This window comes from Oncorhynchus mykiss, chromosome 28 (genome assembly GCF_013265735.2).
Source record: "Oncorhynchus mykiss isolate Arlee chromosome 28, USDA_OmykA_1.1, whole genome shotgun sequence".
NCBI lineage: Eukaryota > Metazoa > Chordata > Actinopteri > Salmoniformes > Salmonidae > Oncorhynchus > Oncorhynchus mykiss.
Genome location: NC_048592.1, coordinates 19,737,427 through 19,753,979, shown reverse-complemented (window position 1 = coordinate 19,753,979; position 16,553 = coordinate 19,737,427).

Here is a 16,553-nt window from a genome sequence, read left to right as displayed (position 1 = left end):
CAAGGAACACACCAGGCAGGTCCGAGATACTGTTGTGAAGAAGTTTAAAGCCGGATTTGGATACAAAAAGATTTCCCAAGCTTTAAACATCCCAAGGAGCACTGTGCAAGCGATAATATTGAAATGGAAGGAGTATCAGACCACTGCAAATCTACCAAGACCTGGCCGTCCCTCTAAACTTTCAGCTCATACAAGGAGAAGACTGATCAGAGATGCAGCCAAGCGGCCCATGATCACTCTGGATGAACTGCAGAGATCTACAGCTGAGGTGGGAGACTCTGTCCATAGGACAACAATCAGTCGTATATTGCACAAATCTGGCCTTTATGGAAGAGTGGCAAGAAGAAAGCCATTTCTTAAAGATATTCATAAAAAGTGTCGTTTAAAGTTTGCCACAAGCCACCTGGGAGACACACCAAACATGTGGAAGAAGGTGCTCTGGTCAGATGAAACCAAAATTGAACTTTTTGGCAACAATGCAAAACGTTATGTTTGGCGTAAAAGCAACACAGCTGAACACACCATCCCCACTGTCAAACATGGTGGTGGCAGCATCATGGTTTGGGCCTGCTTTTCTTCAGCAGGGACAGGGAAGATGGTTAAAATTGATGGGAAGATGGATGGAGCCAAATACAGGACCATTCTGGTAGAAAACCTGATGGAGTCTGCAAAAGACCTGAGACTGGGACGGAGATTTGTCTTCCAACAAGACAATGATCCAAAACATAAAGCAAAATATACAATGGAATGGTTAAAAAATAAACATATCCAGGTGTTAGAATGGCCAAGTCAAAGTCCAGACCTGAATCCAATCGAGAATCTGTGGAAAGAACTGAAAACTGCTGTTCACAAATGCTCTCCATCCAACCTCACTGAGCTCGAGCTGTTTTGCAAGGAGGAATGGGAAAAAATTTCAGTCTCTCGATGTGCAAAACTGATAGAGACATACCCCAAGCGACTTACAGCTGTAATCGCAGCAAAAGGTGGCGCTACAAAGTATTAACTTAAGGGGGCTGAATAATTTTGCACGCCCAATTTTTCAGTTTTTGATTTGTTAAAAAAGTTTGAAATATCCAATAAATGTCGTTCCACTTCATGATTGTGTCCCACTTGTTGTTGATTCTTCACAAAAAAATACAGTTTTATATCTTTATGTTTGAAGCCTGAAATGTGGCAGAAGGTCGCAAAGTTCAAGGGGGCCGAATACTTTCGCAAGTCACTGTAAATACACTACCGTTCAAAAGTTTGGGGTCGCTTATAAATGTCCTTGTTTTTGAAAGAAAAACATTTTTTTTCCCATTAAAATAACATAAAGTTGGGCCTCCCGGGTGGCGCAGTGGTTAATGGCACTGTACAGCTAGCGAGCTGTGCCACCAGAGACTCTGGGTTCGCGCCCAGGCTCTGTCGTAACCGGCCGTGACCGGGAGGTCCGTGGGGCGACGCACAATTGACCTAGCGTCGTCTGGGTTAAGGAGGGTTTGGCCGGTAGGGAAATCCTTGTCTCATCGCGCACCAGCGACTCCTGTGGCGGGCTGGGCGCAATGCGCACTAACCAAGGTTGCCAGGTGCACTGTGTTTCCTCCGACGGCGCTGTGTTAAGAAGCAGTGCGGTTTGGTTGGGTTGTGTATCGGAGGACGCATGACTTTCAACCTTCATCTCTCCCGAGCCCGTACGGGAGTTGTAGCGATGAGACAAGATAGTAGCTACTAAACAATTGGATACCACAAAATTGGGGAGAAAAAGGGGTCAAATTCAGAAAAAAACTTTTTTAAATAACATAAAGTTTATCAGAAATACAGTGTAGACATTGTTAATGTTGTAAATGACTATTGTAGCTGGAAATGGCTGATTTCTTATGGAATATAGGCATACAGAGGCCCATTATCAGCAACCATCACTCCTGTGTTCCAATGGCACGCTGTGTTAGCTAATCCAAGTTTATCATTTTAAAAGTCTAAGTGATCATTAGAAAACCCTTTTGCAATTATGTTAGCACAGCTGAAAACTGTTGTCTGATTAAAGAAGCAATAAAACTGCCATTCTTTAGATTAGTTGAGTATCTAGAGCATCAGCATTTGTGGGTTCGATTGCAGGCTCAAAATGGCGAGAAACAAAGACATTTCTTCTGAAACTCGTCAGTCTATTCTTGTTCTGAGAAAGGAAGGCTATTCCATGCGAGAAATTGTCAAGAAACTGAAGATCTCGTACAATGCTGTGTCCTACTACCTTCACAGAACAGCGCGAACTGGCTCTAACCAGAATAGAAAGAGGAGTGGGAGGCCCCGGTGCACAACTGAGCAAGAGGACAAGTACATTAGAGTGTCAAGTTTGAGAAACAGACGCCTCACAAGCTCTCAACTGGCAGCTTCATTAAATAGTACCCGCAAAACAATGACAATAAGCTGCTATGTGGGGAATCGTAGGTGTCTCGTTTTAACTACCTTTATCTTGTTCTTGATACCATGTCTTTTTTTGACTAATGTTATATGCTAATATGACAAAAATTCACTAGCTGACTAACCAACAACTGTAACAATGTCTTTGAGAGACAACAAGTGTTCATTGAATCCTGGCCTAGAAAATTTTGAGACTTCCATACCCAACTATAACATTTTCCGTCAATATAGAACTGCCAAAGGGGGAGGAGTTGCAGTCTACTGCAGAGATAGCCTGCAAAGTACTGCCATACATTCCAGGTCCATACCCAAACAGTTCAAACTACTAATTTTAAAAATTACTCTCTCCGGAAATAAGTCTCTCACTGTTGCCGCCTGTTACCGACCGCCCTCAGCTCCCAGCTGTGCCCTGGACACCATTTGTGAATTGATCGCCCCCCATCTAGCTTCAGAGTTTGTTCTGTTAGGTGACCTAAACTGGGATATGCTTAACACCCCGGCAGTCCTACAATCTAAGCTAGATGCCCTCAATCTCACACAAATCATGAAGGAAGCCACCAGGCACAACCCTAAATCTGTAAACATGGGCACCCTCATAGACATTATCCTGACCAACTGGCCCTCCAAATACACCTCCGCTGTCTTCAATCAGGATCTCAGCGATCACTGCCTCATTGCCTGTATCCGCTACGGGTCCGCGGTCAAACGACCACATCAGTGTCAAACGCTCCCTAAAACACTTCTGCGAGCAGGCCTTTCTAATCGACCTGGCCCGGGTATCCTGGAAGGATATTGACCTCATCCCGCCAGTTGAGGATGCCTGGTCATTCTTTAAAAGTAACTTCTTCACCATCCTAGATAATCATGCTCCGTTCAAAAAATGCAGAACTAAGAACATATATAGCCCTTGGTTCACCCAGACCTGACTGCCCTCGACCAGCACAAAAACATCCTGTGGCGGACTGCAATAGCATCGAATAGTCCCCGCGATATGCAACTGCTCAGGGAAGTCAGGAACCAATACACACAGTCAGTCAGGAATGCAAAGGCCATCTTTTTCAAGCAGAAATGTGCATCCTGTAGCTCTAATTCCAAAACGTTCTGGGACACTGTAAAGTCCATGGAGAACAAGAGCACCTCCTCCCAGCTGCCCACTGCACTGAGGCTAGGTAACACGGTCACCACCGATAAATCCATGATAATCGAAAACTTCAACAAGCATTTCTCAACGGCTGGCCATGCCTTCCTCCTGGCTACTCCAACCTCGGCCAACAGTACTAAACGATATCATAACCGCCATCGATAAAAGACAGTACTGTGCAGCCGTCTTCATCGACCTGGCCAAAGCTTTCGACTCTGTCAATCATCATATTCTTATCGGCAGACTCAGTAGCTTCGGTTTTTCTAATGACTGCCTTGCCTGGTTCACCAACTACTTTGCAGACAGAGTTCAGTGTGTCTAATCGAAGGGCATGTTGTACGGTCCTCTGGCAGTCTCTATGGGGGTGCCACAAGGTTCAATTCTCTGGCCGACTCTTTTCTCTGTATATATCAATGATGTTGCTCTTGCTGAGGGTGATTCCCTAATCCACCTCTACGCAGACGTAGAGTAAACTGGATGCAGTTTATCATAGTGCCATCCGTTTTGTTACTAAAGCACCTTATACCACCCACCACTGTGACCTAGTCGGCTGGCCCTCGCTACATATTTGTTGCCAGACCCACTGGCTCCAGGTCATCTACAAGTCCATGCTAGGTAAAGCTCTGCCTTATCTCAGTTCACTGGTCACGATGGCAACACCCACCCATAGCACGCGCCCCAGCAGGTGTATCTCACTGATCATCCCTAAAGCCAGCACCTCATTTGGCCGCCTTTCCTTCCAGTTCTCTGCTGCCTGTGACTGGAACGAATTGCAAAAATCTCTGAAGTTGGAGACTTTTATCTCCCTCACCAACTTTAAACATCTGCTATCTGAGCAGCTAACCGATCGCTGCAGCTGTACATAGTCCATCTGTAAATAGCCCACCCAATTGACCTACCTACTTTTCTGCTCTTTTGCACACCAGTATCTCTACCTGCACATGACCATCTGATAATTTATCACTCCAGTGTTAATCTGCTAAATTGTAATTATTCGCCTACCTCCTCATGCCTTTTGCACACAATGTATATAGACTCTTTCTTTTTATTCTACTGTGTTATTGACTTGTTTATCGTTTACTCCATGTGTAACTCTGTGTTGTTGTCTGTTCACACTGCTATGCTTTATCTTGGCCAGGTCGAAGTTGTGAATGAGAACTTGTTCTCAACTAGCCTACCTGGTTAAATAAAGGTTAAATAAAATAGATAAATAAATAAAATAAAAAAATGTGCAAATGTATGTATTTTTTCAATAAACATTTGGAGACTAAGTTTACATGTTGTCAACAATCTAAGCCTAGGGTTGGGCTTTATCCAGATTTTCATACCTTCATACCGTTCCTATAACATATAACATGTATATGGTATTACCGGCAGTGTACACAAGGGGTGCTGTTTCTTTCCAAAATGCTTCACAGAGTTCAAGTAACAGACACATCTCAACATCAACTGTTCAGAGGAGACTGCATGTACCAGTGCTTCATGGTTGAATTGCTGCAAAGAAATTACTAAAGGACACCACTACTAAAGGACACCAATAAGAAGAACACTTACTTGGGGCAAGAAACACGAGCAAAATAAATGTGTCCTTTGGAAATCTGTCCAAATTTGAGATTTTAGATTCCAACCACTGTGTCATTGTGAGACGCAGAGTAGGTGAACGGGTGATCTCCGCATGTGTAGATCCCACCATGAAGCATGGAGGAGGTGGTGTGATGGTGTGGGGGTGCTTTGCTGGTAACACTGTCAGTGATTTATTTAGAATTCAAGGCACACTTAACCAGCATGGCTACCACAGCATTCTGCAGCAATATGCCATCTGGTTTGTGCTTAGCGGGACTATCATTTGTTTTTCAACAGGACAATGACCCAACACATATTCAGGCTGTGTAAGGGCTATTTGACCAAGAAGGAGAGTGATGGAGTGCTGCATCAGATGACCTGGCCTCCACAATCACCCGATCGCAACCCAATTGAGATGGTTTGGGATGAGGTGGACCACAAAGTGAAGGAAAAGCAGCCAACAAGTGCTGAGCATATGTGGGAATTCCTTCAAGACCGTTAGAAAAGCGTTCCAGGTGAAGCTGGAGAGAATGCCAAGAGTGTGCAAAGCTGTCATCAAGGCAAAGGGTGGCTACTTTGAAGAATCTCAAATATCAAATATATTTTGATTTGTTAAACACTTTTTTGGTTACTACATGATTCCATATGTGTTATCTCATAGTTTTAATGTCTTCACTACTATTCTACAATATAGAAAATAGGAAAAATAAAGAAAAACCCTTGAATTTGTATTTTTGAGGGCAGGGGAATACACAAAATAAATTTAGGTCGGCAGGAATCTTGATCCAGGAGAGGTTGATTGTCTCTGCTGTAACCAAGAAGCTTGATCTTGCAATCTAGCCACTTAGTTAGCAAGTTAGCCATCCAAATGCATAGCTGGAGCCCTGAGCTGAAGATAATTTATTTGGCACATCTTGGATAGTTTGTTTATAGTTATAAGCAGTGGTGTAACACGCACATCTCCCCACCATGGTAAAAATGTCACCCTATAGCTGAACATACATTTATATTCTTACAAGTACAGATGCATAATTCATCCTTGATGCAAGCCAACGTTGGTGTTCTATGTGATTGTGACATTCAGGGATCCTTTGAGATGGGTAGCTAAGCTTACACCCAGCTGGGCTTTCAGTGGCTACTCTTTGGACTCCCATTGGAAGTCTCTCCATCGGTGGCTTACAGCTATGGAATCACATTTTCTGCTTCATTGATTAAAGTCACCAAAAGAACATGAAAAACCTTTTCGCCCCATTTTCCATTTTTATGTATAAACATTATAGTAGAAGTTAACATTGAGTTTGTCTGTCACAGGACGGGTACAAAAGGCCAGGCAACAAAGACATTTGAGAAGAGAGGGATCTGAATTGTTACACTAAATATGGATAATCCTTTTGACTGATGATTGAAATGATATTAAGGACGTGTTTATTAGTAGTCTTTAACTAAAGCTGCTCTTTAGAAGCTGTTTAGACACCTTCTAAGGAGGGGGTGATTCTGGGGGTGATTCTGTCACACCATCTGCTCCACACACCATTAACCTCTACTCATCCCTGGCTGTTTTGTGTTTATTGAAGTGACGAGAGTGGGGTCTATCAACAAGCCACACTTTTGATCTCCAACCAATATGTTTTTGTTGAATTTCTAATGGTGATCGTCCTCTCACCAAGATTGCCAATTAGTGTTGTTTTGGTTATGACGACGCTCAGTATCTAAGTTCAGATTCCTTTCAACTGATGTGTTGAGTGCTTTCTGTGATGTTCACTCTTATTTTGACCGTTTCAACCACATCGCCCAAAATGACCTAGGCTATTGTTGGATACTAATAATGAACGCATCCTTTAGATGGACAATTGTTTTGCATTTCCAAAGAAACCTATGATTGGAGGGAGGAGTAGGCCTGCAGTAAATTTTAAGTATTATGTGACAAATTAACTAACAATGTATGCCTAATACAATATAATTGATGTATTGATCAATTGATACAAATTTGGAATGCAATGAGGTGAATCTTAATCCGAAAGTTAAATTAGGTTAAAATGATGTCAGCATTATGCATCCTAGCAACGATACAGGGTCAGGGCAGCACATTCAATATAGTGTGTTAGAAGTGGCAAAAGTGCTTGAGTAACACAGGAATTGTCAGCTTTTTGATTCTCCCGCTGCCGGTTAGTATTTAGGGTGAGAAGAGAAGGGGGCTGTCAAAACAATTATGACTGGTATATTTTCTTTACCAACAATCCATGTAATGTCTTTGGGCGATGATTACTACCTTTTGTAAATGAAAAAAACAAAAGCTAAGGGGCAGTTGTTTTGTCAAAAAAATATATATTTTTCAATTTGGTCAAATCAATAGGACACCTGGTAGGTCCTGTCAATAATGAAGAAATATATACTGTAGGGGTGCCTATCAACAAAAGAGTTGATAGGCACAATTTGTAGAATTTCTAGCACAATTCAGTAAAATGATCTGTCAGAATTACATTCTTAACACCTCATACAGCTATTAAAGAGATTATATATCTTTACGGTATCAATAAAGCATGATAAATAATCCTAATCCAGCACATTCAAGCACGACCCTCTAGGCCTATTTGCCAAATGTTTTGCCAATGGAACCCCTGTCCCGTGTCAAATATTAACCTTGGTTTTCTCAGTGAAAGCTTGATAGTACGTCATAAAATCATTTAGATTGTCTGCCTCCACTTACCAGTTGCTTTACAGTAAGAGAAACGGAGCAATCTGTTGGCATCCTTCATTTTGATGACAAAACTAGCAGGACAATCACCTGCACTGAAATCTATCAGAATACAGGGCTCTTGTCTTATATTGACATGGCATATGCCCCCCCCCCCCCCCCCACACACACACACACACACTCTATGTTAGTGGACTGCAAACACTTCCAGGTAGAAGTGTAATGTGTAATTCCAGGCTGTGTAATGTGGACAGAACAGCAGCTCAGCCTGGGCAAGGTGGAAGGTGGAGAGCTTCGAGGCATGTTTTTGTAAACATAGTTTTCTCACCAGCCAAATACAACATGGATGCACTTCGAGTTTTTAAAAAAAATAATTTTTATTTCACCTTTATTTAACCAGGTAGGCAAGTTGAGAACAAGTTCTCATTTACAATTGCGACTTGGCCAAGATAAAGCAAAGCAGTTCGACACATACAACGACACAGAGTTACACATGGAGTAAAACAAACATACAGTCAATAATACAGTAGAAACAAGTCTATATACGATGTGAGCAAATGACGTGAGATAAGGGAGGTAAAGGCAAAAAAAGGCCATGGTGGCAAAGGAAATACAATATAGCAAGTAAAACACTGGAATGGTAGATTTGCAGTGGAAGAATGTGCAAAGTAGAAATAAAAATAATGGGGTGCAAAGGAGCAAAATAAATATATAAATACAATAAAATAAATACAGTAGGGAAAGAGGTAGTTGTTTGGGCTAAATTATAGGTGGGCTATGTACAGGTGCAGTAATCTGTGAGCTGCTCTGACAGTTGGTGCTTAAAGCTAGTGAGGGAGATAAGTGTTTCCAGTTTCAGAGATTTTTGTAGTTCGTTCCAGTCATTGGCAGCAGAGAACTGGAAGGAGAGGCCGCCAAAGAAAGAATTGGTTTTGGGGGTGACCAGAGAGATATACCTGCTGGAGCGTGTGCTACAGGTGGGTGATGCTATGGTGACCAGCGAGCTTAGATAAGGGTGGACTTTACCTAGCAGGGTCTTGTAGATGACATGGAGCCAGTGGGTTTGGCGACGAGTATGAAGCGAGGGCCAGCCAACGAGAGCGTATAGGTCGCAATGGTGGGTAGTATATGGGCTTTGGTGACAAAACGGATGGCACTGTGATAGACTGCATCCAATTTGTTGAGTACGGTGTTGGAGGCTATTTTGTAAATGACATCGCTGAAGTCGAGTATTGGCAGTTTTACAATGGTATGTTTGGCAGCATGAGTGAAGGATGCTTTGTTGCGAAATAGGAAGCCAATTCTAGTTTTAACTTTGGATTGGAGATGTTTGATGTGGGTCTGGAAGGAGAGTTTACAGTCTAACCAGACACCTAGGTATTTGTAGTTGTCCACGTATTCTAAGTCAGAGCCGTCCTGGTTGTAAAGACTGGTGACAAGAGAAAGAATACTTACCTTCTTTCTTGTGGTGTCCTCAGTGTTGAGTTTTACTTTCAGATATTCATAGTCAATGGTCTTCTAGAATTCAAATGGGGGATCACCATTTATCCTAAATCACTCCACTCTATACAAAACAATGCATGAATTGCTGAATTGTTTTGCCTTACATTTACATTTGCTTTATTGCAAAACAACCATTGTTGCATTTACCTTTTGAAGGGCATTTCTTCTCACTCTCTAACTTTGCTTTCACATCAGTTAGATCATGGGCTGAAACAAGTAGAAAGAGCACTTTGGTTATTTTAATGAATAGCAAGAGACAGGAAACACTTCCACTTTCACCTGGTTTTGGGCTATCAGAGGAATAGGGCGGAGGGGGAGAGTAGGCCTAAGAGACGTCGTTGTTGGAGTTTGAGAGAGTCGTATAACATGACCATCCACATTCCATTATGCTACAGTGGTGGTCAGAGAAAGTCCACTTGAAACCAGTGTGGCCTGGTTCCTGACAAGGTTCTGACCTGGAATTCCGCCCTTGATGAGCTTGGCCTACCACCCACTGTTCCTCTGGTCTGACCTAAAACCGCTAAGTTCAAGGGCCAAGTTGGGTTTGCAAACTTTGCACCCAACTCCTTCAGATAAAGCTCTTAATGTTAGTCACAGCCTATACAAAACCCTTTAGCAGGTGGTTCTTTATTGTATTTTAATGAAGGGCATATAAAAGAGGAGATGCTCTTGGGCAAACACCACACACCACATTCAAAGAATATGGTTAACGTCATATTAATGAGCTATGCCCTCTCTTCAAAACCCCATCTGATATGAATTATAACATGTAGGAGTCAACTGAGGCATTGGCGCTATCACAATTTATCTGGCGAGATATGTTTGTGCTCCATTTGAGTCTATACACTCGGGGGGACATATTCAGATGGTTACCTAAGTTACATAAGCAATGAATGAACATCAAACATTTAGATAGATAAAGCACTGATCCATGAAAATACACCTGTGCACTGTTTACTTTCTCTTGAAGGACTCCCACACTGTGGACTAGATGGCCAATCTGACAAGTGTCGTCAAACATTACAATCTGACCAATGGCTGCCTAACTGTGAGTCCTTAGCTCATGTTTCCAGACAATATCTGCTCCAGGGGGCATATGAAGTATTGCATATGGGGTTTAAAAGTAAAGATTTATCAGTTACACTAAACAGATTCACAGAATTACATCAATATGGATTTTATGGCCCATACTATATGACTTAACATCTTAAATCCTATAAAATTGTAATAAGCATTGCTTAAAATAACTGCAGGGAATAGGATTTGTTACCAAAAAGAAAAACATCCACACAATACCTTAGTCTTCCAACCGCTTCTCTTTAGCCTCCAAAGAATTGCAGACCTGCTCCATGACAATTTGCATGGAGTCAATGTCATCTTTTAGCTTTTCACTCTCTTGTCTCAGTCCTCCACACCCTCAGAGCTGATCTGAAGAAAAAAATGACAACTCCTTTTTTCGTTTTTTTCTTTAATCTGCAAAACAAAAGGCACACAGCTCAAGCTGCGTGGCAAATATGAGTCCTATTCAGAGACAAAGCAATCGTACAACTTTCTGCCTCCTACGATTTCCCCCTGAATAATAAAAAGCTGAGACACACACACACAAAAAAACTCTGGCCATTAGGTTTTTTCTCTCCCCTCTTTGCCCGGAAGAAAGAAGGCAGTACATTATATACAAAGACCATAATTAATGGGGACATTTTTATTGACAGGGATAATACACATCATACTGTTTGTGTGCCCCTGTCATTCAGGTCAATTTATTCTGGAAGTCCAAAGAGGCAGCTGGGCCTTTCCATCCACGGTCTTTGCCCTGGTCTCTAACAACCGCTGCCTGTAACTAGGCAGGGCTGAAGGGAGAGACTGGGGGTAGTATGCCTGTGCAACACCAGGGGGTTTGCAGAGTGCACAGCTTCCAGGGGGGGGGCTTGTTGCCTTTGTGCCTTCCCTCAGTGGCAGCGCTGCCAGTGTCACCAGGATCACATCACATGTCAGAGCAGTGAAGTTTGCAGACTGGGAGCCGCATGGAGCCCATCAGGTTCCTGTGATATCCACGCAATTGGCCCTCCACTTTGTGCTGCAGTCACCATTCATGCCCTGGACATTAACAGGGCTTTTGCATGCCTGTCACACTTAGGACTGTGCAGTGTGCCGGCGTTCAATGGCTTTCAAAGCTTCAAGGTCCCCCCCCACCCTCCTTTTCCCTTGTTTTGTTTCCTCCTCTTCTTTTAGAATGAAAGAAGACAGTACTTTTGTGAAGAGCGGTCATATTTGAGTAAAGAAATCTCACTTTTTAAAATCATTTGAATGCCTTTTTGTTTCGTTTGGAATAAGTCCAAAACTGTGTGAATTCAATAGATTTTTGTAACAGAGACCCACCCAATACATTCAGGTTGCCAAAAGCCACATTAGAATGCAAAACGGAACACAGATAGTTAAAGTCATGCTTCATAACTGCATGCTTTCTACGGACTAGCCAATTTTGCTGTATCCGAGTTAATCAAATGATGAATAAACAATTTAGAGGGATTACAAGGTTAGGAGTGCTTGCGTTGCGTGTGACACTGCAGTTTTGACACTGCGTTAGGCTAGACTGCATGTCATGCCACAGAGGATTACCCAGTTGGTCCTCTCTGTAATCACTGTGGGCACCGTTCCATCTACCCTGGCACAGCCCCAACCCGACCGACATCAACAGATGATCACCTCTCCATGCACCACCAAACACCATCCATCCCTTCTTCTCCCTCGCCCATCTAAGACCATGTCTACTAATTATGAGTGACAGCCATAGACACACGTTTTTCCTGTTTTATGGAGGCTCCCTCTGTCTCTGTTTCTCTCTAAACAACTGTATCTAAAACTCAGAACACTGCATGTCTGACTGGGACTGTTTCCTCTGGGATGGAAGAAGAAACGCTACTTCCTTTACCTCTGGCTCCACCATCTGCCGTAGAGTGGTAACTACGGGTGATTAGCCATGCGGTTCTCCCATGGCCGTGACCAGTCTCATTAGCACAAAGAACAAAGGAGCGATTCTCCAGAGCTGCAGTCATCCGTTTCACTTTGAGAGGCTGGTTTTGTGTGACTGCTCTCCCCGCCATCTGCCTACAGTAGAGTCCCACTTGGGTTGGACAAAACTCAAACACTGAGGGCCAAGAGAGGACTTAGGGAGATAGAATGAGTGGCTGCCTGGGCTCATTAAAACAAGGCAATTATGGGACTGCACCTCACCTTTTAACACTAAATATCTCATTAATGTTGATTTCTGGGGGGTGTCACTCACCACATAAAAGGTATGAGGGATGAAGGAGTGATAAGAAATGAATAGCTTTTGGTAAAACAAGAGGTGTCTATATCACCGCCCCTCTCTGGAAGGCATTTTAATCTAACCATGAGTAACTACAATCTTATTGTTCACCACCGGCAGCTCTAGGTGAAACTTGAAATATTCTTGAATATTCTTCAGCTTTGAACATTCTTCATTTCAAATATTATTAGCCATATTATAAGACAAAGTTAAATATGTGATTTGCATCACTACACTAAGTGGGTAAAGTGAAGAACATTCTGATCCTACCTTTGTGAAGATTTTCTTCTCATATTCCCTCCGCTGTTCACTCATACACTCGATCTTGAAGTTCTTCTCTTGGATCTCATTCCTCAGATCTTTCAGACTCCCTGTGTCACTGGCAAAAGCTACAACGTGTTTTTTAAGGTAGTTATCCTGAAATAAAACGATACACAGTCAATATATTTCAAAAGCATCATAGTGACATGCACACACAGTGCTCTTTCATATTTGGTGTACAACAAGAGTGATGACAACATGCCCAGCCATCACCTTTGTTTTAGCACGTCTTGTGACGTCTTGTGGCATACAATTGAGACGTCTCAAGACGTCTTATCAAACATTTTGAAGACATGTCTCGAGGTGAGACACTGTTTTCAGACATGTTATGTGTGTCTTTAAGACATGTCTCGAGGTGAGACACTGTTTTCAGACATGTTATGTGTGTCTTTAAGACATGTCTCGAGGTGAGACACTGTTTTCAGACATGTTATGTGTGTCTTTAAGACATGTCTCGAGGTGAGACACTGTTTTCAGACATGTTATGTGTGTCTTTAAGACATGTCTCGAGGTGAGACACTGTTTTCAGACATGTTATGTGTGTCTTTAAGACATGTCTCGAGGTGAGACACTGTTTTTAGACATGTTATGTGTGTCTTTAAGACATGTCTCGAGGTGAGACACTGTTTTCAGACATGTTATGTGTGTCTTTAAGACATGTCTCGAGGTGAGACACAGTTTTCAGACATGTTATGTGTGTCTTTAAGACATGTCTCGAGGTGAGACACTGTTTTCAGACATGTTATGTGTGTCTTTAAGACATGTCTCGAGGTGAGACACTGTTTTCAGACATGTTATGTGTCTCTTTAAGACATGTCTCGAGGTGAGACACTGTTTTCAGACATGTTATGTGTGTCTTTAAGACATGTCTCGAGGTGAGACACTGTTTTCAGACATGTTATGTGTGTCTTTAAGACATGTCTCGAGACATTAATGTAAAATTGTACCATGACCATGTTTAGAATTTTGGAATGTTGAACATTTAAAATTCATGGAACATTCTTTAGTCAACTGACATTGACATTCATTTCTTCCAAGAGTGAATGATTGTAGAGTGAATTATTATTATATTCATAACTTATAAAAAATAAAAACAACCATAAATTATAAAGTGTCTCAAGACGGATGTCTCAAGACATTGGTATGTTCGAGACGTGTATATATACGGTCTTAAAGACATCTCCATTTTCTAAGGCATGCCTTCAGATGTCTCAAGATGTCTCAAGACATGGTGATGGCTGGGAATGAATGCACACTGAAAGGTTGTAACACAGACTAGGGACACACAGACTGTGTCCACCTTGTAGATGGCTCTGACTACATGGATTGCATTTATAACCAGGTCTACATCCAATGTTTTTATGCAAGTAAAGTACATGTTGGCTAAAAAATGTCACGACAGGCCTTCCAGAAGGACAAACGTCTATGCAGCACTCCACCAATCAAGCCTTTATGGTAGAGTGGCCAGACAGAAGCCACTCCTCAGTAAAAGGCACAGCCCGCATGGAGTTTGCTACAAGGCACCTAGAGGACTCTCAGGCAATGAGAAGCAAGATTCTCTAGTTTGATGAAACCAAGATTGAACTCTTTGGCCTAAATGCTAAGCGCCACGTCTGGAGGAAACCTGGCACCATCCTTACGGTGAAGCATGGTGGTGGCATCATGCTGTGGGGATGTAATTCAGCAGTAGGGACTGGGAGACTAGACAGGATCGAGGGAAAGATGTACGGAGCAAAGTACAGAGAGATCCTTGATGAAAACCTGCTCTAGAGCGATCAGGACCTCAGACTGGGGCGAAGGTTCACCTTCCAACAAAACAACGACCCTAAGCACACAGCCAAGACAACGCAGGAGTGGCTTCGGGAGATGTCTCTGAATGTCCTTGCGGGGCCCTGCCAGAGCCTGGATGAGAACCTAATCGAACATCTCTGGAGAGATCTGTAAATAGCTGTGCAGCGACGCTCCAAATCCAACCTGACAGTGCTTGAGAGGATCTGCAGAGAAGAATGGGAGAAACTCACACCCAAGAACAGTCGAAGGCTGTAATCTCTGCCAAATGTGCTTCAACAAGGTACTGAGTAAAGGGTCTGTATGTGTACGTAAATATAATATTTCAGTTTTTAGCTTTGTCATTATGGGGTATTGTGTGTAGATTGATGAAATGTTTTAATCCTTTTTAGAATAAGGCTATAACATAACAAAATGTGAAAAAAAGTCAAAGGGTCTGATTACTTTCCGAATGCAATGAACAAAAATGTTAACGCAACATGTTGGTCCCATGAGCTGAAATAAAATATTCCATACATTTTCCATATGCACAAAAAAGCTTATTTCTCTCAAATGGTTTGCACAAGTTTGTTTACATCCCTGTTAGTGAGCATTTCTCATTTGTCCAGATAATCCATCTACCTGACAGGTGTGGCATTTCAAGAAGCTGATGAAAGATTTTGGCAGTACTGTACATCCAACCGGCCTCACATCTGTAGACCACGTGTAATCACGCCAGCCCAGGACCTCCACATCCGGCTTTTTCACCTGCGTGATCATCTGAGACCAGCCACCTGGACAGCTGATGAATCTGATGACTATTTCTCTCTGTAATAAAGACCTTTGTGGGGAAAAACTCATTTTGATTGGCTGGGCCTGGCTCCCGGTGGGCGGGCCTATACCCTGCCCAGTCATGTGAAACCCATAGATTAGGACCTAATGAATTTATTTCAATTGACTGATTTCCTTATATGAACTGTAACTCAGCAAAATTGTTGAAATTGTTGGCTGTTGCGTTTATATTTGTGTTCAGTATATTTTCTTCAGAACATGGTCATTATTTATATAACAAAATACATTTGAAAAATGAATCAATATCTCTCACGTCCTTATGATGATTCACCAAACTCTTCACTGCTGTCGTTGATTCTGGTATAGCCTACAAGGACTCTGCCTCTTGCTGAAGCCTGGGCTCATTGTGTGCCTGTATGAACGTCATTTTCAAAACAATCTCTTTTTTCAGGGTATCTATATCGTAACAAGCAAAGGGGGAGACATGTAGACATGTTGAGCAGAAGTACATTCAAGCACAATTCATCAACTGAACTGCATCTAGCATTATTGTTCTTCTTATACTGTAAACTAAATGTTGTTTAGTTGACATATCGCATAAATCGAATAGGCCTCCCCAAATAATGAAATGTTCTTACATATTATAGCCTTTAACTTTAAAATACAAAATGCACATCAAGACTGTGCTCTTGTCAAACTAAAGGGACATGCATCTAACTGAGCTGCTAGCATAGTCAGACTAAATCAGCTACTGGCTGAAACCTGGTCTTAGAGCATTTCGTATTATTCTGTACGTAAATCCAAGATACCCAGCTGGCTAACATTAGCTAGACTAGGGGTTAGGTTTGGCGCTTAGGGTTAAGGTTAGAAGTTAGGTTAAAGGGTTAAGGTTAGGGGAAGGGTTAGCTAAAAGGGCTAGGGGAAAGGGTAAGGGTTAACTAACATGCTAAGTAGTTGCAAGGTACTAAAAAAGTAGTTAGGAGGTGCAAAGTTACTAATTAGATACAGTTGTCTGTGATGAGATTCAAAAACGCAACCTTTGGGTTGCTAGATTCTGTGATATA